Below are 25,822 nucleotides of genomic sequence, written 5' to 3' on the forward strand. Positions count from 1 at the left end.
GGCAGGGGCCTGTGGAAGGTATGCCAATGTCACCATGTTTTTAGGGGAGAGCACCTGCACCTTAGCACTGTTTAGCACTGTGGTAAGGAACCCAGAGTTCTAAGTCCCAAAAAAATGTGCGGTTAAAGTGGGAGGCAAAAGGGCAAAAATGTAGGGGGAGACCACCCTAAGGCTGACAGGTCCAACAACAACCATTTGCATGCAGAGCATGTGTGCCTGTCCCAGAGGTGTGGCCACCCCTTCATCAGAGGTTACTCTAAACCAGTTCTGGTTGGCGGCTCTTCTCCAACTGGGACTGGTGCTTGCCTAACTGGCGGGAAAAGGAAGTGCCTATCAGCTGTCATCTAACATTGCCTGTGACAGGACTGGCCATCATTTCAAGGGAACAACCACACCTCCTAACACTCAAGGCCTTTCTTCTGCTTTGGGAGTAGTTTTCACACATCATCAAGGGGGCTATTCAGCGCCCAGGTGACAATTGGAGCTCATGCACATGGGACGCCAGAGGTTTTAAGCTTAGAAAAGGTAACTTCCTAAAAGTACCTTTAATAAACGATTTTGCCATTACATGATATTTTGAATATGAATCAGAAAGAGTATTTGAATACTATAACTATCTGTTCCTTAACCAATTAAATGTAATAATGTATGCATGTGTTTTCCTATGGAACACTCAACCTTGCTACAGTAATAAATGTGTTTCGGGCTTTTTAAATGTAAGGAAATGTTTTGCGTTAAACTTTTACACGTTCAATAGTCATGATTTGGTGTACACACTGGGGTTCAGAAATTGCTGGTCAGAATTAACTTCTACGAAGGTGCTTTTTAGCCTATGTTACTCTGTGAATGGTCTCTATTTTGCACCATTTCATTCTGCTGCTGTTTTATGTACGCCAAAACACTTCAATTTTATCTAAGGTGCCAAAATCTGATCAATGAATGGTCCTGCCACAAAAAAAGCAATTAGAAAAACAAAAATAAATTGAACCAATAAAAAAGTTGTTCAAATAAAGAAGAGGAAACCCCTTACAATATATTTTGCTAAATGGAACCTTGTTTTTATTGTTAGTGAAGCAGTCATATTGCTCACAGTAGTATTGGATCACTGCACCCCTGGTAGACCAGACTTTGCAATTGTTTCCTTCCTTCGTAGACTGCAGTGGTGCAGAATGCAGATCAGCACCTCTCAGCAGTTTTTTTAAAGTGTCGATAGGTTTGAGCATAGGTTTGAGCTATATAAAACGCCATATATACACATGTGCATATATCCAATGGAGCAATGTTACTGTAAGCTGCTAGTCACTGGATTGAATCCTGGTGGGGGGGTTTCTGAGGACAAGAAAATGAAAAACACTAAGTTATAGTTACAACAGGAGCTATCGAGAAGAAGTTCCCACTACAATACCTCGTTCATTTCAGAACATTGATTTCAGGAAAGAGATTTCTTTTAATATGTGCGGTATCATCACAGACGTAATCGAATAATCCCTAGCTACGCTGTCATTCCTACAGCACAAAATATTTTGGCAACCTCCGCATTTGTTCTGAATCATAAAATTGTACATGCCAGTGACCTATAATGATGAGTATTATATGAGATGGTGGGCTCGTTAAGCGCATCTCATTTCAGTCGAACTGCAAGTGGCCTTTTTTATATGGTTCATTTCTCCAACAAATTGAATTCCAAATTGATTTCTTTAAAAATGACTTTGTTCATCAATTCCTTAAAAAGGCTAACGTGAAAGGGGTTATTGAAATACATTTCTTACCATCATGACTTTATTTATTATTATTTCCTTTTTTGAAACCCAGAGGTAACATTGTCTCTTTACAGAAGTCTTGTCGTCAGTGTACGAACACAAACATGTGGACTTACAAGTGTCTCCAAAAACCTGTCTCCAAAAATGGTGAAATCCGAATCAATGCCTCTTGCAAAGCTTGGATAACAGGTGTAGAGGAAGGTGGCGCTGAGGTCTAGTTAAAGAATAAAATAGCACCAAACATGAGTGAACAATTAAACCCAACAGGAATGAGAGAAAACTAGAGTAGAAAGCAGATCCATGGAAGGCTGCACCGTAGAAACAAATTAAAACAAGCATAGATAATGCTGATAATTTTGTCTTTTATCCCGAAACGGTAATTTTTTATCACAACGTTGAATTGTTTTGATTGTGGACTAGTGTACAAGTATCGACTATATAGTTGAGACTGCAAATTTACAAGTCTGAAAATAGGAAGAACACTAATAAGAATATGTAACTGACATCGAATTCTTGTCTCACACATTGATGATACTAAAACCTTCTCTTCCCACCGTCGTTCCAACATGTTTTTGTGTTATCGCGCAGTCACCTGCTGTCCTCAAGTAGGCTACGTCCTGGTTCGACTGGGTAAGCATAGACAATACTAGTCCACATGTGAGGTGATTCCTCTCACCTCATCACATTCTAAGCACATTGGAGATGAGATCCTGCTAATATGCTAAAATCATTCAGGGGCAAATGAATCACTGACAAAATATTGAGAGTCAGAATATCGACCTACAGAAATATCGACGCAAAAATATCGAAGTCAAGAATATCGACATCCTATCTACATTATGGTAGGTAAAAAAATATTGAGACAAAAATATCAATGTCAAATATATCGTTGTTAAAAATATTGTTTTTTTGTTACTAAAATAATGTAAAATAAAGTAAATATTATATATGATTAAAATAACCATAGCTAAAAATTATTTTAAAATGTTTAAAAATGATAACTAGTATATAAAGTAAAATAAACGAAACATATACATATAATATATAATACTTATGCTTACTTAATATTTTTTTTTTATTATTTTAATAACTTATACATTTTTTTTAAATAGCTTATACAATACAAATACATCCATACACATAAAACAATAATATAAATACAAATTAAATAAATATATATAATAAATTAAAAAAATTACAATTATTTTTAATATTTTTAAAATTACTTATGTACTGCATTAACTGAAATGATACAAAAAATATTACACGGAGGGAATCATAATTACTATTCCAGCTCCAAATAGTGCAACAGTAGGGAAAATGTTGGATAGCGTAGGGGTGAAAATTACTATTCCCACTCCAATGAGTGCAACAGTAGGGAAAGTGTTGGATAGCGTAGGGGTGAAAATTACTATTCCCACTCCAGTGAGTGCAACAGTAGGGAAAATGTTGGATAGTGAAGGGATAAAAAATACTATTCCCACTCCATTGAGTGCAACAGTAGGGAAAGTGTTGGATAGCGTAGGGGTAAAAATTACTATTCCCACTCCAGTGAGTGCAACAGTAGGGAAAGTGTTGGATAGTGTAGGTGTTAAAATTACTATACCCACTCTTGAGAGTGCAACAGTAGGGATTGTGTTGGATAGTGTAGGGGTTAAAATTACTATTCCCACTCCAGTGAGTGCAACAGTAGGGAAAGTGTTAGTTAGCGTAGTAGAAAAAAATTACTATTCCCACTCCAGTGAGTGCAACAGTAAGGAAAGTGTTGGATAGCGTAGGGGTAAAAATTACTATTCCCACTCCAGTGAGTGCAACAGTGGGGAAAGTGTTGGATAGTGTAGGTGTTAAAATTACTATACCCACTCTTGAGAGTGCAACAGTAGGGATTGTGTTGGATAGTGTAGGGGTTAAAATTACTATTCCCACTCCAGTGAGTTCAACAGTAGGGAAAGTGTTGGATAGCGTAGGGGTAAAAATTACTATTCCAACTCCAGTGAGGGTAACAGTGTGGATAATGTAGGCTAGCATATGGGTTAAATTAACATACTCATTAATTAATAAATTTTTGTAAAATTAATAAATTATTAATAATTAATTAACAACAAAATAATAATAAATACCAACAACATTAAATTAATATTTAGTTAAATACCATAAAATTACTTACCACCCTATTCCCCTATAAACCCACAACACATAAAAAAATGTAATTATCAATTAATCAATTAATAAAAATGAATTACAGATTAATAATTAATTAACAATACATTAATAATCAATTTGAATTTATATAAAATTAAAATGTACTTAATTATAATAAATTACTTCCCACCCTATTCCCCTATTAACCCACAACCTGCTACACATAAAAAATAACACATTTAGGGTCCAATTCCGATTCGGCAAAATCCCTTACAAATAGCAGTACAGAGTATATTTCCCGTATAAATCGTACTCGTAGACGTTCCCGTACGTACAATGAAGTACGATTCGTATCCAAAGTAGATCTTCATACGAACCGTACTAAACACCATACGACAAGAAAATACGATTCGTCTCTGCGACATTCCGTACGACCCTATTTCTACAGGAACTCAAAACGTCCGTAAAAGCAGAGTCCAACCCGAACAGTATCCCCAGTACTGGACATACACGCCATGAACCCCATCGTCAGTGTCATCCCAGTCATGTACACCTACGACCTGGTGCACAGAAACCGACTACAGCGCATACGGTGAGTACAACATACCGCAACAACGGAAGTATACTTGTACGGTGCGTCTTACACGCTCGCGTATAGCACCATTGCTATGGTGATAGGGGTCACACACACACGCCATGAATGTTGGGGTACGCTGCGTTTCACGCGCTCGCGTATGGCACCATTGCAATAGTGATACACTGCGCACACATGCCATGAATGTTGGGGTACGGTGCATTTCACGCTCTCACGTATGGCACCATTGCAATAGTGATATGATGCGCACACACGCCATGAATGTTGGGGTATGGTGCGTTTCACGCGCTTGAGTATGGCACCATTGCAATAGTGATACGATGCGCACACATGCCAGGAATGTTGGGTTACGGTGCGTCTCATGCGCTTGCGTACGGCACCATCACAATAGTGAAACGAGGCACACACACACCATCAACCCCATGTTGCCGACCGTATGGGGGTGGGTGGATATGACTCCCAGCAGAGGCCAACAGTATGGTGGTGTGTGCAGAGGACTCCCAGCAGAGGCCAGACATTTGAGGGGTGTGTGGATATGACTCCCAGCAGTGCCCAGACATATGAGGGGTGGGTGCAGAGGACTCCCAGCAGTGGCCAACAGTATGGGGTGGGTGCAGAGGACTCCCAGCAGAGGCCAGACATATGAGGGGTGGATGGAAATGACTCCCAGCAGTGCCCACACATAGTGGGTGCAGAGGACTCCCAGCAGTGCCCAGACATATGAGGGGTGGGTGCAGAGGACTCCCAGCAGTGCCCAGACATATGAGGGGTGGGTGCAGAGGACCCCCAGCAGTGCCCAGACATATGAAGGATGGGTGGATATGACTCCCAGCAGTGCCCAGACATATGAGGGGTGGGTGCAGAGGACTCCCAGAAGTGCCCAGACATATGAGGGGTGGGTGGATATGACTCCCAGCAGTGCCCAGATATATGAGGGTTGGGGTACAGTGCGTTTCACGCGCTCGAGTATGGCACCATTGCAATAGTGATACGATGCGCACACATGCCAGGAATGTTGGGTTACGGTGCGTCTCATGCGCTTGCGTACGGCACCATCACAATAGTGAAACGAGGCACACACACACCATCAACCCCATGTTGCCGACCGTATGGGGGTGGGTGGATATGACTCCCAGCAGAGGGCAACAGTATGGTGGTGTGTGCAGAGGACTCCCAGCAGAGGCCAGACATATGAGGGGTGGGTTGATATGACTCCCAACAATGCCCAGACATATGAGGGGTGGGTGCAGAGGACTCCCAGCAGTGGCCAACAGTATGGTGGTGGGTGCAGTGGACTCCCAGGAGAGGCCAGGCATATGAGGGGTGGGCGGATATGACTACCAGCAGTGCTCAGATATATGGGGGGTACATCATCATCAGCATACAACAACTACATGGAGGTATGTGCACATCCCTAACTTGTGACTATAATGATAGTGCCACAGCAACACATCACTTACAGCAGTGTCCCACACCCTGGAAGATGGATTATTTTCACACACTGCGTGACACACCACATGTGGGTGTGATGTCAAATTCCACATGCATACCCACCCATGGAGGCTGCAGGTGAAATACACACCCCACCATCATGACACAATAGTGTATACTGATATAACAGCCTACCAAACAAAGAGAGCAAAAGGGAACACACACTGTTACACACATCCCAGGACTGATATGAATGTCCAGGTGGTGGTCAGACCACCAAGATGTAGTTTTTCATGGAAGGAATAGGGTTGAAACCCCTTAGATACAATGCACAAAATTGTGAGTCATGTGCACAAATACCCTGCATAACAATTCCCAACATAGGGGTAGGCTGTGATTACACACATGCATAGTGGTGAAAAGGGTGAATGTGTCCCGGAAGGCATTTGTAGATACACAAGTACAGTGAGTTGTAAGCATGGTACAGACAAATGAGCAGTAGGCATCTGTGAGCAGGCATGGCCATTGTTGAAGGGAACCATCACCAAAAAAGGAAATGTGCACACATGTCAGCACAACAATTGTGCAACTGTCTGCAGTGAAGATGTCAGGTGCCACAGAAGAAGGAACACTCCCTGGGACAATGTCTCTCGCAAAACTGAGCACACACAACCAATGATTAATTGCATAGACATTGTGATGGCACACAGATACCATGGTCCAACTCATGTCCATCAACAAAAAACCTCTTTCAGAACCCCAAAACATTACCATGACACCAACTCCAGGCCCCTCATCACCAGCATCAAGTACCTGAAATGCAATAGTGTAGAACGTAAAATAAAAGGCTGTATTCAGCTGGAAAAAATAAGATGTGCAAAAATGAGTCAGTTCTCAAATAAGGCCAATCCACACAAATGTCCTTGTAGGGGGACGTTGGGTAGGCTGTCTACCCCTAACTTGCCTGCACATGGAGTAGCTAAGTGGATGTTGACCCTTGGGGGGCATCATCGGGGGCAGAACCAGGCACCGCAGGGACAGGAGTGGGAAGGGTAGGTGTGGTGGGTGCAAGGGTGGACGTATCCTCCTCATTGGCTTGTGCAGCGCCAAAGGTGGACAGATACTCTGTGCTGCACACTACTGCCAGTTCGTCCAGACCAACCCCTGCACCAGAGGACAATATGGGAGAGGAGGGAGAGGGCTTTGAGGGTTGCGGACTGTGACTCTGGCTGAGTTTATGCGGTCTAAGCCCAGTCCCTGTGGGTGAGTCTGCAGCCCCCTGAGTGTGCGTGCCAGGAGGTGTGCGCTTCGCCTTTTGTGAGGGTGTGCTGCTTGTGTCTGTTCGGGTGCGTGATGGTGTCTTCCTGTATGTGCGTGGGACAGGTATGGGAGAAGGGAGTGTGGATGGGTCCGAAGGAGGGGGGACGGACCGCTGCAGGAGGGAAACTGCTGCCGTCAGTGATGAGTCCATGGCCTGCATAATCTGACGTTGGTCAGACATCGTTGCTGACATGCCCTCCATGAAAGACAACAACTGTGTCAGGATTTGTGTGTGGGCATGGAGGACATTCAGCATCGATGTCTGACCAACCTGTATCTGGCGGAGTAAGTCCGCAGACTCCGCACTGAGGGCAGAAGGGGTGACAGGGGTAGGGACTGCGGTGCGGGGGCTGAAGGAGACATGGGGGCTGCATGGACAGAAGGGACAGGAGCAACTGCGAGGGGGGAGATTGTTCTGGAGGGGGCAGGGACAGACTTTGTGCTGCTGCCCGGTGTTGCTGCAAATTCGCCCTCCTCCTGGTAGTCAGAATCGGATCCATCGGCGTGGTAAGATGTGTTGCCTTCCAACAGGTCCGCAGACTGACTCCCCTCACCCTCCGTGCCACTAGCTCCCTCTGATTCCTCCACGCTGGTGGCACAGTGGCTGGGTCCCTCCTCCTGGTCCGTGCAGCTGTCTCCTCCAGTTTCGGGTGATGATGCTGTGGGCAAGGAGAAGAAACAGAAATGCATCAGTCACCTGTACACATCTGACACATGAGCACAAAATCAATAGGTCACACTGCAAATCATGCCATGCATCATGAGTTACAGCCAGATAACTCTGCACATATTTGAGCCTTGTACTGCCCAGTTGGTATAGACACAATGCTACTTGGATACAAGGATCCAAAGAACACACCAGGCACAACTTGAATGAGAAATACACAGAGAAGTTAGTGTTTGTTTACAGGAGAGCAGATCAAAACAATGAAGTGATGCCACCTCTTGTTCACCAAGAAAGAAACAGTAGTGGTGCCCCTCAGGGAAACCTAAACAACCCCACTCCCCAAGGTGTCACCAAACTCGGAGCCCTGTAAGTACATTGGTCAAAAGTTAAATTTAAATAAATGTTGGTACCTTGGGACTCACGAAACTTTACACAATCGATATGTATTGAATGTGGTAAATCGCCATTTTGTGAAAAGAACACTTATGTGCCTGCATGAAAGATGTCTCACAAGGAAATGCACACTATAAACATTTCCACATTCATTTAAAAAGCTGGCACCCTTCAAAATAAAACACTGTTAGAAACAAATGGCATTGCAGAGTGTTCATATACGTGGGCCAACGTAGGTCTTGATGTCTTGACACTCCGTAGTTTGTATAATCGACAACAAAGGACTTTCAAGACCCCAAGACCACTGTGGGAACATGTATATGGAGATCAAGACACCATTTATCGCTAACACTGGCTTCTTTGAAAAGGTGCCAGCGTCTTACATGAAAGTAGAAATGTCGTTTTGTGTGCACTACCTTGTGAGCCTTCTATCATGCAGGCACATAAGTGTTATTTACACAATTCGTCATATTAACACATTCTAAACATCAACAACTTTTAACAAGTGTTGTGAGTGCCAAGGTACAATCATTCATGTGACACAACTTCAAATATGTCAGTCCTCACATGGGCATCCATTCCCTGATGACACAGTTGCTTGCACATAAAACATACTGGCTGTCATGTGGAGTGGCACACATGCACCAACTCAGGACAATACTTAAGCTAATGGGCCTGCAATTGTGATGAACAAAATCATTGCTGCATTGTGAACACACCCTTATCCCCAGGCAAAATGTTGACAGAGATGTCTGCACACAAAGACAAAACAGCGTTGCATCTGAACTACATACATGTGGCAAAAATGTATGAGTCTAAATCATGTCTGGAACAAAACAACATAGGCTGCAAAGCTCCAAATGAAATCCCTGGCCACCATCACAGGGGCAGTGCATGGTGAATCATTGTTCAGCCAATTCTCTCCCACAGGTCAGACCTGGCAAGGCTAAATCAGGCGGGCCCATGTAGACCTCTCCCGCACAACACCCCCATACCTCAGTCAATGTGATTGCTACAGCTCAAGAAGTGAGACCTCTGAATCGGGGTTACAAAAACTGTGCAGCAACAATTCAAAAAGTAACCCAACATCATCTTGTGGGGCTGGCAATACATATTTGTGACAAACAACCATCAACAGATTGTTGTGAATAGGCACACAGGCACTGCCCAGTGTGAGTGCACACAAGCCAAATGTTGTCTCCCTGTCCAGTGGACACATGTAGCAGACACAGGAAAAATGCAAACTATGCCAGGGACCAATGCCACAGAGGCAGACCCATGCTGAACCCACATAGAATGGGCACAGTGTTGGATGACACACATGATTAGGAGGCCAGGGTGTCTCAGGGGACTGTGGTGGGCACACTGATCCATGGGTCTGGAATGAGCTGACTGTACCATGAGCAACCGTCATGGCACTATGCATATCTCCCACTGATGTACATCATGTCTGAGGACACTACATAGGTCATGCATGCTGCAAGGGTGTGCAGTTGAAAACGTACACTCCTATGTTGAGAGTCATCATCAGTGCCAACAAATATGGAGCCCCAACACAGTGCACAGGTCATGGCACAGGCAAGGTCCCAACACATGTCACAGACCAACCTCCCACATGATGCAGAAATCAATGTGCAGTCTGATGTTCTTGCACCCTAGATGAACATGTTCAAATGTGATTACACACAGACCAGGGGACACATGTTAAGGAGGGGACGGGACGAAAATGAGCACCAGGTGACTATGGGGAGCTTAAAAGGCACTGCACATATAACCTGTCTGAGCTGACACCCCAACTGTGGAAGTGTAGCCAGGCTTCAGAGTACTTCAAAAAGCAGGTGACAGACAACACAACAAACAGCCATGTACCTACCCCCTCCTTGCTGCTGTCTCTCCTGCACCTGCCCATCGAGGTCTGGGAACATCACCGCCAGGACACGGAGCATGTGGGGGGGTCAGGTGACGCATCCACCATGCCGGCGTGGAGATGAAAACTTCAGCTGGACCCGGGCGATACGCCGGGTCCAGCACCGGATGTCCTGCCACCTCTTCTGCACGTTCTTCAGACGCCGGCAAGGGCCCCCCGCACACCTGATGGCCCTGACGATGTCCCGCCAGATTTCCCCCTTCTCGTAGGCAGTTACCTGTCAGGAAGACACAGTGAAACAACATCACTACACCTGCTCCATGTCCCAGAGACAAACACTTGCACATCTTTGATCATGTGAACAGGGCATAGTTTGCTGACAGGACTTGCATCATTGTCCATGTTAATTTGGCCTGTGTGCAAGCCCCAATGCACTACATGGCATTGAATACCAACAGATGGCGTAACGGGTGCAACACACTCACTGATCATGGCACACACTGGGCAACACATGAGACTGCAGGGTGTGGGACAGCACGTGCAAAGCAGTCACATATCCCACTCCACTGAAGAACCCTCAGCAGACCAGACAGACATACCCTGGCACAGATCACTCGCCTGTCACTGACAACAGCGGATACAACCCTCACTTTGCACATGTACCACTTGCGACTGGGGTGTCACAGGTGTCGTGCCAGCTTTGCAAGTCAGGCACACAGCACTGCTTACTTGTCACACCAGATGGGTTGAGCAGTGGTGCAACACATCACATACACACTCACCCACATGACAAGGCACATTCACACACATCAATGTCCGTGAGGTTGTACACATCATTTGGACAATCTCAGCACAGGTCCACTCAAGTCATAAACATCTGTGAGTACAGTCACCTATCACTCCGCGGGGACCACTGGTCCACCTCAGGACATTTGGAAATAAAGCCACCAAGGTCTGGCACGGCTGAATGTGTCATTCACTATGCAGTGAATGTCACAGTAAGCACAATGTAAGTGAGGAGTGAACACACATGAACTACATCATGCTCTGCATGAGACACCACCATGTACACCCCCCGGGACTCACTCCAAACCATATTGCATGTCTGTACCATCAATACACAATGCCTGTTGTGACACTCACACAACAGGTGCACAGTCAAAGGTAGCGGAGTCAGCACTCACCTGCTCCTCTGGTCTCCCATACAGGTTGCTTTACTGTGGTAGGAGGCTGTCCAGCAGGGCCTGGTTCTCCTCCTCTGTGAAGGCTGGGGCCCTCTCCATAGTATGTGCCATTGCAGGAGACAGAGGATGCAGAAACAGCAGCAGAGTGGTCCACTCCAATGTTGTGCAGGCAAGTGCCCTCTCAGGGGTTCATGCTGCCTTAAATCAGTGCTGCTGAGGGGCTTTCAGTTCAAGGAGTACAGAGTGATGTTATGTTATGTTATGTTATGTTAATATGATTTTGAAAGCGCATGAATACCTGATGGTGTCTTGGCGCTGGACCCAAGTAGCCATGACAGAAGGAGAAGAAAAGAGCATAGATTCAATGGATTTAATTAAACAACCAGGTTTTCAGACTTTTTCTGAAGGTAATGAGGGAGTTGACTGCTCGAATATTAACTGGGAGAGTATTCCAGAGTGGAGAAGTGTGGCTCAATGGTTAGAGCGGCAGACCCTGATGCAGAGGTCTAGCCCGGGACCAGGGTTCAATTCCCCGCCTCGGTGGGTCTTGAGCTCAAAAATTCCACAGACCTTATAATTCTCGCCTCGGTGCCTATTCCAATCATGGAGTCCCACTCTGCAACTCTGGGCAATAGCTTGCTTAATCTCCACAACGGCCCCCACAACGCTAAGGATGCCTGGCCTCCACCTTGGGGGTGCCCAGGAGTGGACACCTCACAGGGAAAGCCAGGATGGGTTCCACATCGGTATTTGTACAAGCGCCTTGAGACCCTTGCGGGTGAGTAGTGCGCTATACAAGTATCAATTTACATTACAGAGTTTAGCTGTACTGTAGCTTATACTTCGGCCTCCCCAGTTTGTCGTACGAATTTTAGGTACCAGCATCAACCTGGCGTTAGTAGACCTTAAACATCTACCTGGGTGGTACCATGTGAACAAACTTTTTAGTGGCTCAGGCCCAATATTGTTCAAAGCCTTGTATGCAAGGCAAAGTACTTTAAACTTGATACGCCGAGTTACTGGTAACCAGTGAAGTTTCCGCATGTTATCCGAAACAGATTGATATTTTGGTACATCCAGCAAAGGCCTAACAGCGGCATTCTGTACCATTTGTAGTTTTTTCAAATGTTGCTTCTGTAACCCAAGATAAAGGCCATTGCAATAACCTAATTTCGATAGCACTAACATTGTTACCACCGTCCTCCTAAGGTCTGAATAGATGAAGGGTATTATCTTCCTCAGTTTTCGTATTAGGTAAAAAAGCAGCTGACACTGTTGCGTTAGTTTGATGAGAAAAGGTAAGTTTGTTATCGATCAACACCCCAAGATTCTTTGCCTTTTCTACCGGCTTTGGGAGTTCACCGATATCCACCGGCCACCGTAAGTCATCCAATGTGGCTCGGAGGTTGCCAAAGATAACTACCTCAGTTTTATCCGAGTTCAGTTTAAGGCAATGCCTACCCATCCAATGACTGACTTCCCTCATACAATTCTGTAATTGTGAAGCCGGTGGAGCTTGATCTCTATGCACCTCTATGAGTGTCATCGGCATATCGACATCCTATCTACATTATGGTAGGTAAAAAAATATTGAGACAAAAATATCAATGTCAAATATATCGTTGTTAAAAATATTGTTTTTTTTGTTACTAAAATAATGTAAAATAAAGTAAATATTATATATGATTAAAATAACCATAGCTAAAAATTATTTTAAAATGTTTAAAAATGATAACTAGTATATAAAGTAAAATAAACGAAACATATACATATAATATATAATACTTATGCTTACTTAATATTTTTTTTAAATTATTTTAATAACTTATACATTTTTTTTAAATAGCTTATACATTACAAATACATCCATACACATAAAACAATAATATAAATACAAATTAAATAAATATATATAATAAATTAAAAAAATTACAATAATTTTTAATATTTTTAAAATTACTTATGTACTGCATTAACTGAAATGATACAAAAAATATTACACGGAGGGAATCATAATTACTATTCCAGCTCCAAACAGTGCAACAGTAGGGAAAATGTTGGATAGCGTAGGGGTGAAAATTACTATTCCCACTCCAATGAGTGCAACAGTAGGGAAAGTGTTGGATAGCGTAGGGGTGAAAATTACTATTCCCACTCCAGTGAGTGCAACAGTAGGGAAAATGTTGGATAGTGAAGGGATAAAAAATACTATTCCCACTCCATTGAGTGCAACAGTAGGGAAAGTGTTGGATAGCGTAGGGATAAAAATTACTATTCCCACTCCAGTGAATGCAACAGTAGGGAAAGTGTTGGATAGTGTAGGTGTTAAAATTACTATACCCACTCTTGAGAGTGCAACAGTAGGGATTGTGTTGGATAGTGTAGGGGTTAAAATTACTATTCCCACTCCAGTGAGTGCAACAGTAGGGAAAGTGTTAGTTAGCGTAGTAGAAAAAATTACTATTCCCACTCCAGTGAGTGCAACAGTAGGGAAAGTGTTGGATAGCGTAGGGGTAAAAATTACTATTCCCACTCCAGTGAGTGCAACAGTGGGGATAATGTAGGCTAGCATATGGGTTAAATTAACATACTCATTAATTAATTAATTTTTGTAAAATTAATAAATTATTAATAATTAATTAACAACAAAATAATAATAAATACCAACAACATTAAATTAATATTTAGTTAAATACCATAAAATTACTTACCACCCTATTCCCCTATAAACCCACAACACATAAAAAAATGTAATTATCAATTAATCAATTAATAAAAATGAATTACAGATTAATAATTAATTAACAATACATTAATAATCAATTTGAATTTATATAAAATTAAAATGTACTTAATTATAATAAATTACTTCCCACCCTATTCCCCTATTAACCCACAACCTGCTACACATAAAAAATAACACATTTAGGGTCCAATTCCGATTCGGCAAAATCCCTTACAAATAGCAGTACAGAGTATATTTCCCGTACAAATCGTACTCGTAGACGTTCCCGTACGTACAATGAAGTACGATTCGTATCCAAAGTAGATCTTCATACGAACCGTACTAAACACCATACTACAAGAAAATACGATTCGTCTCTGCGACATTCCGTACGACCCTATTTCTACAGGAACTCAAAACGTCCGTAAAAGCAGAGTCCAACCCGAACAGTATCCCCAGTACTGGACATACACGCCATGAACCCCATCGTCAGTGTCATCCCAGTCATGTACACCTACGACCTGGTGCACAGAAACCGACTACGGCGCATACGGTGAGTACAACATACCGCAACAACGGAAGTGTACTTGTACGGTGCGTCTTACACGCTCGCGTATAGCACCATTGCTATGGTGATAGGGGTCACACACACACGCCATGAATGTTGGGGTACGCTGCGTTTCACGCGCTCGCGTATGGCACCATTGCAATAGTGATACACTGCGCACACATGCCATGAATGTTGGGGTACGGTGCATTTCACGCTCTCACGTATGGCACCATTGCAATAGTGATATGATGCGCACACACGCCATGAATGTTGGGGTATGGTGCGTTTCACGCGCTTGAGTATGGCACCATTGCAATAGTGATACGATGCGCACACATGCCAGGAATGTTGGGTTATGGTGCGTCTCATGCGCTTGCGTATGGCACCATCACAATAGTGAAACGAGGCACACACACACCATCAACCCCATGTTGCCGACCGTATGGGGGTGGGTGGATATGACTCCCAGCAGAGGCCAACAGTATGGTGGTGTGTGCAGAGGACTCCCAGCAGAGGCCGGACATTTGAGGGGTGTGTGGATATGACTCCCAGCAGTGCCCAGACATATGAGGGGTGGGTGCAGAGGACTCCCAGCAGTGGCCAACAGTATGGGGTGGGTGCAGAGGACTCCCAGCAGAGGCCAGACATATGAGGGGTGGATGGAAATGACTCCCAGCAGTGCCCACACATAGTGGGTGCAGAGGACTCCCAGCAGTGCCCAGACATATGAGGGGTGGGTGCAGAGGACTCCCAGCAGTGCCCAGACATATGAGGGGTGGGTGCAGAGTGTGGAAAAGTAAATTTTGCCATGTTCTGTGTCCCTACGTGTCCTCCATCTTATGTTATGTGTGCATGATTAATATGCATATGTATTCCCCATGTTCGATTTAAGATGCAATTATAGTTGTGTCCATCTCTAGTATGCCAGTTTCCAGTTCTCGTGAATACTACGAATATTAGGCCTATGTAAAGTTACGTTGCCACGTTGCTCAGTGTGCACGTTATTTCATTGTAAAGTCCCCGTTTTCTAGGCCTCAAATGGGCCCGGACACCAGATTCAGCTTCTGTCTCCTGAACCCTCGCTGAGGAGCGATACAGCCCCCACCTGTATCCTCGACCCTTCACTTACTTCCTGCCTCACAGTGCCCGGCTCAGCCTGGCTCTGCCTCTGAGTCTGCCAAGAGTATGTTATGATTCTAGTTATCAGTCCAGCCCTCCTTCTCTGCATTCCTAAGCTACTGAATCGCATCAATAGTTTCCGTCATCGTCTAGCCTTTACGTCTCCATGTAAGAGAAATACTGTATTTATGGTCATTTAATATTCCTCAACACGCACTACATGTAGAATAATGCATGCATCAGTCTTAGAGTCTGTTAGCCTTTACCCCGATAACTTTTGGATTCTATCAACATGTTCTCTAAACATCAGATACTAGATATTGTTTAGGCACATGTCGCCCTGACTCTCCAGACTTCAGTCTCTGCTCCTAGCACAGAGTTCATAGCCCCCAGCTTCTCCTAGTAACACGTCATTGTCAGTTTGCGCGCACCATTAGGTTAGAGGTCCCGGCTCCTTAGGTAGCCCCCTCCATGTTTCCGCCCCATTTATGACATATTCTGTTACGTTTACATCACATGTCTATGTATACGCCTTGTTACACCCACTTTCACCCTTATCTTTCGCGACTGCTATTGACCACACCCACTGCTCCGCCTATTGTATTCACTGTAATGCAACTGTTTTACTATATATGCTTGTGTACTGTTATTAAAGTTAGCGCGCTCATCCCAGATCCAGCCCCGGCAGCTGCCGGGCCCTGTCATCCTATTCCTGTGCAGGTTGTCGTGTTCCTGTCCTTTATGCTGTATTAAACCTGCAAACTCCTACTACCTCGAATCTTGACTCTTATTTATTGAGCTATCTGTTATTCATTTATCCATCCAAAAATAGAGGTATTATTTATTTATTTACCACATAATGGCGCCCGAACAGGGACATGCCCTTTCCCCACGCGCCGGTGAAGCCACGCCGGCCCCCTGACCCTCTGCAGCCGTGACGGAACTCTTCTGCGCACCGGCAGATATTTCTGCTTCAAGTATCCCTCAGGCCCACGGAGGAGACGGAGGTGGCGGTCCAGCATCCAGACGAGGCGGTGGAGGAACGCGGCGAGTCCCGACCAGAGCCCAAGCCGAGAGTCCAAGGTCCGAGGTATCCGGAGGCCCACCCGTAACAGAAGTCCGAAGTTCGTCCGTCCGGCGTCGAAGCAGTCCAGTCCAGTCCGAGGCCTTCCGTTCTTGCTGCCCGGTGAGTACCATTGCTGGGGTAGTATCTAGACAGGGTCAATCTAATTGACTCTGGTCCGTGGGTTGGTGGTACACAGACCCAAAACGAAGTGTCCACTTTGGTGGATGCGGGTCCTAACGTGTCTCTTTATGAGACCGGTGAGTTTCGTACTGTTTTAGCAGTGCATCTAGTTTCTGTTCTAGTCAGTCCTGTTCTCGAGAAGATTCATGTATTCTGTTTTCAGTATTCCAGGTAGTATTCTGTTCGAACTGTTATTTTAAATGTTTTTCATGTATTGTAATGTCGTGGTATGAATGTGGAGTAATTATCGTGTTCATTGTGTATTGTAATTGCGTATTGTGTCTAGGTTACAGTTCAGTCATGCCCTTATTTTCTAAACTACGTCAGTTAAAAACCAGAAAAGGTCTGCTAGAAGCAGCAGTTCCTGTCCCGCCTAGGGACAGTCCAGGTCATTTTATGTATCAAAAGCATGGCATAAGTGCCATATTATATCTAGATTTATGGGTAGAGTATACCAAACAGTTAGAGGAAAAGTATAGATGGCCCGTATCAGGTACGTGGGATGCCGAGTGCATCATGCGAGTAGAAGAAACATTATGGAAAAAGAAAGCCAGACAGTCACAGAAAGATGCCATCGAGTTATGGCGCAAAGAATCTCATAAGAGAACCGAAAAAGAAATCAGAAAGTCAGAATTAAGTAGAGAATCTTTAGAACGAGCCCAAGAAAGGGAATTAATCGAGATAGGTGAACGAGTCAAAACCGAACAGTCAGACAGACAGAGGCATGCCCTTATTAAGGGTATGTATCCTCTTCTTGCCGAGGGCTTGCCAAAAGCGACCCCGGAGGCATCCAGTAATTTTCCGCCACCATTAGTTCCGACTAAGCTACGTCACAAACCGACCGCAGCTGATATTTTCATCTCGTCCTATTTGGACGACACAGTCCCGGAATATGCAAATCCTGTTCCGCCAGTCCCTGTAAATCAGGCAATTCCTGCTCCCCCAGACACCGGGGCACCCTTTGCAGTACCCGCTACGGTACCCCCGGTCCAGCCTACATTACAATTTCCCACCGCACCGGTACGACGAGTATCAGTCGACGATTCCGGTTTAGGGGCCGCAGGAGGAGGTCCTCCTGGTACCCCGCCACCACACCAACGTAGAACGTTGGCCGAGTTACATGAATGTGCGTTACAGCGTACGCCCAAATATAAGTCCGTTGCAGACATCCGACGAGCTCTTACTGAATGCCGTTATGATCCAGTTGCAGGTGATGATAGTACAGTAATATATTCCATCCGTGTAAGACGGGTGACCGGGTATTTGGACACCCTACCTGACATGAAAGGAGATCTAGACAGAATATATCGTTTCATCCGTACAGGGGATGATCCAGAAAGTATTGGCAAAGCTATGTCTCAAAGGAAAGCTGAGATCCAGCTCATGATATTAAAGTTTCTGATTAATTGTCTAATAAGAGAACAAGACTACCCGACTAAAGATCCGGCCGAAATGAGAATCCTGACAAGGTGGAGTGATAATATAGCCGAGGGTAAGCACAAGACTATCAGTAGTATAGAGAGTATGTACAAGAAAATTCGTAAAGAAATACTAAAGTTACACGAACAACGTAAAGCAGCACAAGTAAGCGAGAAAGAAAATGACTCTACCGAAGAGGTAGACGACGAGAATCCCACTAGAATAGCGTATGTAGGAAAATCTAGATTTCCAGATCGCCATTTATGCCTAGAACACAAGACAGTTTTTCATCATCCAGCACCAGAACAAGGTTCTCTAGAACAAGTATTTCAAGCTACCGATCACATTTTGAAGTCACGAATCGGTTATAGTGAATTAAGTACTATGCATGAACAAGAACTAGTCCGATCAGCAGTCCGATGGATTACTGATTCTACCACTTTTCCAGACGAAATAGTGGCACAAATGTTTCTGAAATTGCCCCCAGCCGAGCAACGACTGGTGGGTATGTATATGATCCAGCACCTCATTACTCTGTATGAGGGTCAACATTCTGATCCGGGTCCGTTACATGATGTCCTGAACGAATTACTCCAGTATAGGTGGAAAGGTCTAGGTACCGATTTAATTAGTGTCATTCTAGAACAGCGCCACAAATATAGAACGTTTTTGAACCCGCATTTTGTTCATGTCTCACCCCCAGAAAGTAAACCCTTTTACATAGATAGACAGAACCCGTTACGAGAAGTACACCCAGTCAGGACAACAGATGGTGAAATGCAACGAGTGTTTGTTTACACCCCGATCACAAAGATGGAACTCTTAGAGATGAAGAAATTAATTCCTTGTCACGACAAAGATCCAGCAGGGTTCCACCGAGAATTAAAAGACATGCTCCGTATGGGAGAATACACGTATTCAGATATTATTAAAATGTTAAAGGTCCTGTTGCCCGCAGGGGTATACGAGAAACTCAAGGAAAAAGAATGGGAGGTGGGAGAGAAAAAGATCGATTGGGCAGTTCTCGAAGCTGAAGATAAGATACGAGTACCAGGTACCGGTCTAGGAGAGAAATGTAAAGAATTACCAGAACTGTTAATACAAGTTTTGCCAAGGTTATTAGCCACTAAAAAGGAAGACTGGGATGCAATCTCAGCCTGTAAACAGAAACAAGACGAAGACACTAGTGATTTTTATTCTAGATTTGAGAAATGTTTTATTATAAACAGTGGCCTCAAGACGAGTAGTGAGTCATACCCTCATCTTTTTGTTACTAAATTAGTCGAGAATTCAAGTCCACAAGTTAAGAATCGAGTTTTGAAAGTCGATAGTACATGGCAAGCTAATACTCCGTCTCAGATGTTACAGATGCTTCAATACCACCAGAATAGAATCAGAGAAGAGCAAGATCACGAGAGAAAACGTATGAAAGACACGAAAATGAAAGTACTAGTTGCACAATCTGTTCCTCAAGACAGTCAGAAGAGGGGTACGAATCAAGCCAGTCATTCTGCAGTTCCCGTTAAAGGGACATGCAATTATTGTAAACAGCCAGGTCATTATATAAACGAGTGTGCAGTTCTGAAACATAATATAGCTACTGGTAAAACTAAAGAAAGACCACGTCCGCCTAGACAAGAACAAGTTTCACAGACTTCTCAGCCACAGAATGCACAACAGACAGTTCCAGCACCGCAGCCTATTGCTGCAACACAGCATGGTACACAGCAGATGTACCAGTATGCACAGTCCGAGTATCCAGAGTATCAGCCATATTCATGAAACAGCCTAGAGAGGGAGGTAGGCTTGCCTCTCATCGAGATACCTGTAGATCAAGAGGGTCCCTATGTTCATAGTCAAGTACTAGGGAAAGACAGAAAGTTTTTGATTGATACAGGGGCAAGTAGGACGACCATCACTCACGCCGAAGTTCCAGGGGCTCCGCTCTCAGGCTCTAGAAATGTTTCCCTTGGTTTTTCAGGAAAGCCTATTGTAAACGAGATATCTAAGCCAGTTATTCTAGAAGTAGGTCCATTGTCCCGCACTACTGATCTGTTACTTACGAAGTCATGTCCAGAAAATCTGTTAGGTATTAAAACACTGAAAGAATTAGGTGCAGTTATTTGCTGCTCCCCAGAGGGAATACGATTGTTCCTACGTGACTTCAAGGGTCACTATGTATTACGAGATTTTGATCCGAGATTGTCCAATGTTCCGCAGCTTCTATGGGCGCAAGGTCCAACTGATGTAGGTTATATGCAAATCACACCCCATCGTGTGACTCTCAAGCCAGGTGTAGTGTTACCACGAATCAGACAGTACAGATTGCCACCTGAGGCTGTAGCAGCCTTATCCAAAATCATTGACGAGCTCATGGCTCAAGGAGTAGTTGTAGAAACTGACTCCAATGTATGTAATTCTCCGATCATTCCAGTCATGAAACGTACTGATCCAAATGCACCCCCAGTATATCGATTAGTGATTGACCTTCGAGAACTCAATAAATGTGTTATTCCCCAGTACCCAGTTGTCCCAGATATTTCATCCCTATTGACAGCCATTGATTTTGAAGCCACATTTTTTACAGTCATAGACCTCAAGAACGCGTTTTTCAGTGTCCCCATTCATCCAGACAGCCAGTTTCTTTTCGGATTTTGTTTAAATGGAAGAAGCTATAAGTTCACACGAGCTCCTCAAGGTTTCACAGAAAGTCCTAGTATTTACAGTCAAGCACTTAAGAGACAACTAGACAACATTCACATGCCAACTGACACTGCCCTGCTCCAGTATGTAGATGATCTACTGATCACAGCCCGTTCTGAACGTGCTTGCGAGCGAGCATCCCTTTCAGTCTTGTATTTCCTTGCCGAGATGGGGCACAAGGTGTCCCCTTCTAAGCTTCAATTCTGTGTCCAGCAAGTGATCTATTTAGGCCACTTGCTGTCCAAGAGGGGTAGGCAGTTGACACCAGACCGTATCCAGTTAATAGCGAGTCTTCCGCAGCCCAAGACCCAGAAGGAGGTACGTGCTTTTATCGGCCTCACTTCTTACTGCAGACAATGGATTCCTCAGTATGCATTTCTAGCCAAGCCACTGATACAGTTAACGACACAGGAGGCAGCCGTATAGACTGTCCTCCCTTGGACATCTGAACATACACTTAGTTTCAATGAGTTAAAGAAAGCTCTATGCCAAGCTCCAGTTCTAGCTACACCGAACTACAGTAAGCCTTTTACACTTTTCGTCACTGAACGTGAAGGTACAGCATTATCTGTTCTCACACAAGATCAAGCAGGACAATACAAGCCCTGTGCTTATTTTTCGAGCACACTAGATCCTGTAGCCCAGGCTCTGCCTGCGTGCCTCAAGTCAGTTGCAGCCACAGCTCTAGCTATCAGACAAAGTGATTCCATAGTATTAGGGCATTCCTTGACAGTACAAGTTCCACACTCTGTGGAAGTTCTTTTAAACCGAACACAGACTCAGCACTTGACAATTGCACGTTTAACAGGTTATGAATTGACACTGTTCCAGCCACACATAGAAATCAGACGCTGCAACGTTCTAAATCCTGCAACACTGTTACCATCAGTTAATTCAAATTCTGCCACACACGACTGTGTGGAAGTAGTTAACATTATGACAAAGCCAAGACAAGATCTGACAGACATTCCATTACCAGATCCCGACCTGACACTTTATGTGGATGGTTCATGTATGAGAACAAGTACAGGAGAATTAGTAGCCGCGTATGCAGTGACTACAGACACTGAAGTTATAGAAACACACCGTATTGACACCCTGTCTGCTCAAGCAGCAGAGCTAGTTGCTCTGACTCAAGCCTGCATACACGCTAAGAACCTGAAAGTTAATGTTTACACAGATTCACGTTACGCATTTGGAGTCGTACACGACTTCGGAGTGCTCTGGCAGGAGAGAGGTTTCATGACTTCTCATGGAACCAAGATTCAGCATGGTCTCCTTATTCAAGCTCTGTTAGATGCCATACACTTACCGACATCTATTGCTATCATGAAGTGCAAAGCACATACGAAAGTTACTGACACTATTTCCCAAGGTAATTATCTAGCAGATCGCACAGCCAAGCTTACAGCTCAGACACCAGACATTCCAGTTAATAAGACACCGACACACACTCCAGATCTGACTACCTGTATGACAGTTAAGGACCCCACTCAAGATGTCATAGATATCCAGTTACATGCTACTCCCGATGAAATCAAGAAATGGTCCGAACAAGGGGGGGTCCAGACAGATCAGGGATGGGTAACGAAGGGTAAAGCCACATGGTTTCTCCCCGATTCTATGGTTCAAGTCATTATCAATACCGCACATAGTCCAGCACATTTAGGAGAAAAAGCTATGTTAGATAGTATCCAGAACATTTGGTTCAACAAGCATTTACGAGCTGCAGCCAAGCAGAAAGTCCGTACCTGTATGATATGTTGCCAGTTTAATCCAGGTAAAAGTGTCCCGGTGGAACAAGGTGGATTCCAGCCCCCTGACCACCCTTTTGAAGTCCTCCAAATGGATTATATTCAGATGGAGCGATGTCGAGGTTTCAAGTATGTCCTCGTAGTTGTATGCGCTTTGTCCAGGTGGACAGAGGCATATCCAGTCCCAGATTACACAGCCACGACCACTGCCAAGCAGTTGGTTCGTGAATTCTTCCCCCGCTACGGACTCCCTAGAGTCGTATATTCTGATAACGGCCAACCATTCTCATCCGAGCTTATGAAACACATTTCCCTGTTGTTAGGGTACCAGTGGAAGTTCCATTGTGTACGCCATCCTGAAGCAGCCGGTCTCGTAGAGAGACATAATCAGACCCTGAAAATTCGAATTGCAAAAGTATGTAAAGAGAAAGGTGTAGACTGGCTAGTAGCTCTGCCAGTTGCTTTGTTTTATATGCGCATGGTCGCACATTCCAGATCAGGTTTGTCCCCGTACGAGGTCGTATTCGGCCGCCCCCTAACATGTGGGGTACACCTAGACCTCGAAGTATTACCGATGTTTCAAGTAATATGCTGACAGATTACCTAGCTTCCTTGATGTCTGCCCTCAACTCTTGTCGTTCACAGGTTGCTGCCGCATTTCCAGACAATACCGAGGTGGCACCGCATGAAATCGTTCCCGGATGCATGGTTCTTGTGAGGAACTTTGATCGTTCAAGTCCGCTGGAGCCTCGCTGGAAAGAACCCAAACAGGTCCTCCTGGCCACCCGTACTGCCGTCAAGTTGGAAGGCAGAAAGGGCTGGGTCCACCTGTCACATGTGAAAAGATTTTTTGGACTAAAACCTGTTACCAAGAACATTTCCGAGGATTGTAAAGACTGTCAAAATACTATTCTTAAGGACTGTCCCGCAAAAGACAATGCTACAGATTCCTCCCTGTTAGAGAAAACTCCGCAGCAGGAGTATAAGAAGAAATTAAGGTCTAGTAAAATAAGTCAGCCAGTTTGATTGTCTAAGTCCTCCCCTAGGTGAAACGGTTAGACCGGTTTCTGACATGTATAAAATAGACCCCCATAGTGAGAGAGTTAGTCAAAACTCAATCCGATGTATCGTTTTTCTAAGTTTCATATTGTTTTTCAGCCTTATGTTTACCTGCACAGGTTATGCATTTTATTTGTATTTTCCAGCTCCTCATGTAAATACGTCTTCTATTGCTACAGTAGAGCATACGTTTAGTGATCTGCCTCCTCATGAACTCTCTTATCGTCTTGCTATGCGTAATAATTCCTTTATCCGCATGTTACATTATTCACACCAGACCAGCAATGCCACTAATTGTTGGGTGTGTGGTCGACTCCCCCCTTTCCAGACACCGAAGGGAGTTCTGCCACTCTTTCCTTATCCATTTTCACATAATGGTTCGTGTGGAGCATGGTCCACGTTAACGTCATCCTCAACAGATATGTCTTTTCTTAATAGTACATGTTTCCCAGGCAAGCAAGGTCTTCCCCACAGAACAGGGTTAGATCTAGAGAATGAAGTTTATAACTTAGGTAATTATTCTTCGAATTTCATGGTCCTGAATGTTCAGTCTGATTCTACTCCCGACTTACCTGCTATGTCAGTACTACCAGTCAAAGGTGAATTATGTGTCCGAAAGAATGGTTCCGTACATGTAGGACATAGTGATTGTACTACTATTATCAAGTATAGTGACAGTAGGAAATCTATTTTCAAAGCTTCACGTCATTCCTATTTTGTTTGTGGTCAAACCGCATATGTTCGTCTGCCCCTCGATTGGGAGGGAACCTGTTACATTGCCTTCCTACTGCCACCAGTTTTTCTAGCCCCACCTGACTATCATAGGAATTCCCACCTAGTACATACTAGACACAAGAGAGATCTCCCGATTGTCGATTATACTGAAACTGCTCTAGAGCAATACATAGATATCAATAAAGGTGTCTTCCCCTACTTAGGTACTGTCGTGAATAGTAAACTGATACGTAGATTAACCAGAACCCTTGAAGCAGTAGTGATTGAGACTACTTCTGCTCTAAGTAACTTAACCAAAGAGCAATCCTTTATGAGAATTGTCGTGCTCCAGAATCGTCTCGTCCTTGACGTCATACTGGCCGATAGGGGCGGGGCCTGTAGAGTCATCGGATCTAGTTGCTGCATTTTCATTCCTAATAACGCGCCGTCTGTTTATTCAGCTATAACCAGACTCCATAAAATTGCCCATATGTTACACCAAAATCCAGGCACCTGGACATGGTCCGGTTGGTTCTGGAATATAATTTCCGCCTGGGGATGGAAAGTATTGTCTTTTCTAGGTATTGCAGTAGCGATCATATTCAGTTGCTGCCTCTGTTTACAATGTGGCCCCGCGATTTGCGGCATTTGTGCTACCTCTTGTATTCCTAGTCCCAAGTCCCGTTCTAAATCCCGTTCCAAGAAAATTCGAGACGAGCAAATGATACTGTATGAAATGATAAATGGTATCATGAATATTGATGTTTCCTGATGGAAACGTAGTGACAAGGAGGGAATGTGGAAAAGTAAATTTTGCCATGTTCTGTGTCCCTACGTGTCCTCCATCTTATGTTATGTGTGCATGATTAATATGCATATGTATTCCCCATGTTCGATTTAAGATGCAATTATAGTTGTGTCCATCTCTAGTATGCCAGTTTCCAGTTCTCGTGAATACTACGAATATTAGGCCTATGTAAAGTTACGTTGCCACGTTTCTCAGTGTGCACGTTATTTCATTGTAAAGTCCCCGTTTTCTAGGCCTCAAATGGGCCCGGACACCAGATTCAGCTTCTGTCTCCTGAACCCTCGCTGAGGAGCGATACAGCCCCCACCTGTATCCTCGACCCTTCACTTACTTCCTGCCTCACAGTGCCCGGCTCAGCCTGGCTCT

This window comes from Lissotriton helveticus, chromosome 2_2 (genome assembly GCF_964261635.1).
Source record: "Lissotriton helveticus chromosome 2_2, aLisHel1.1, whole genome shotgun sequence".
Classification (NCBI taxonomy): domain Eukaryota; kingdom Metazoa; phylum Chordata; class Amphibia; order Caudata; family Salamandridae; genus Lissotriton; species Lissotriton helveticus.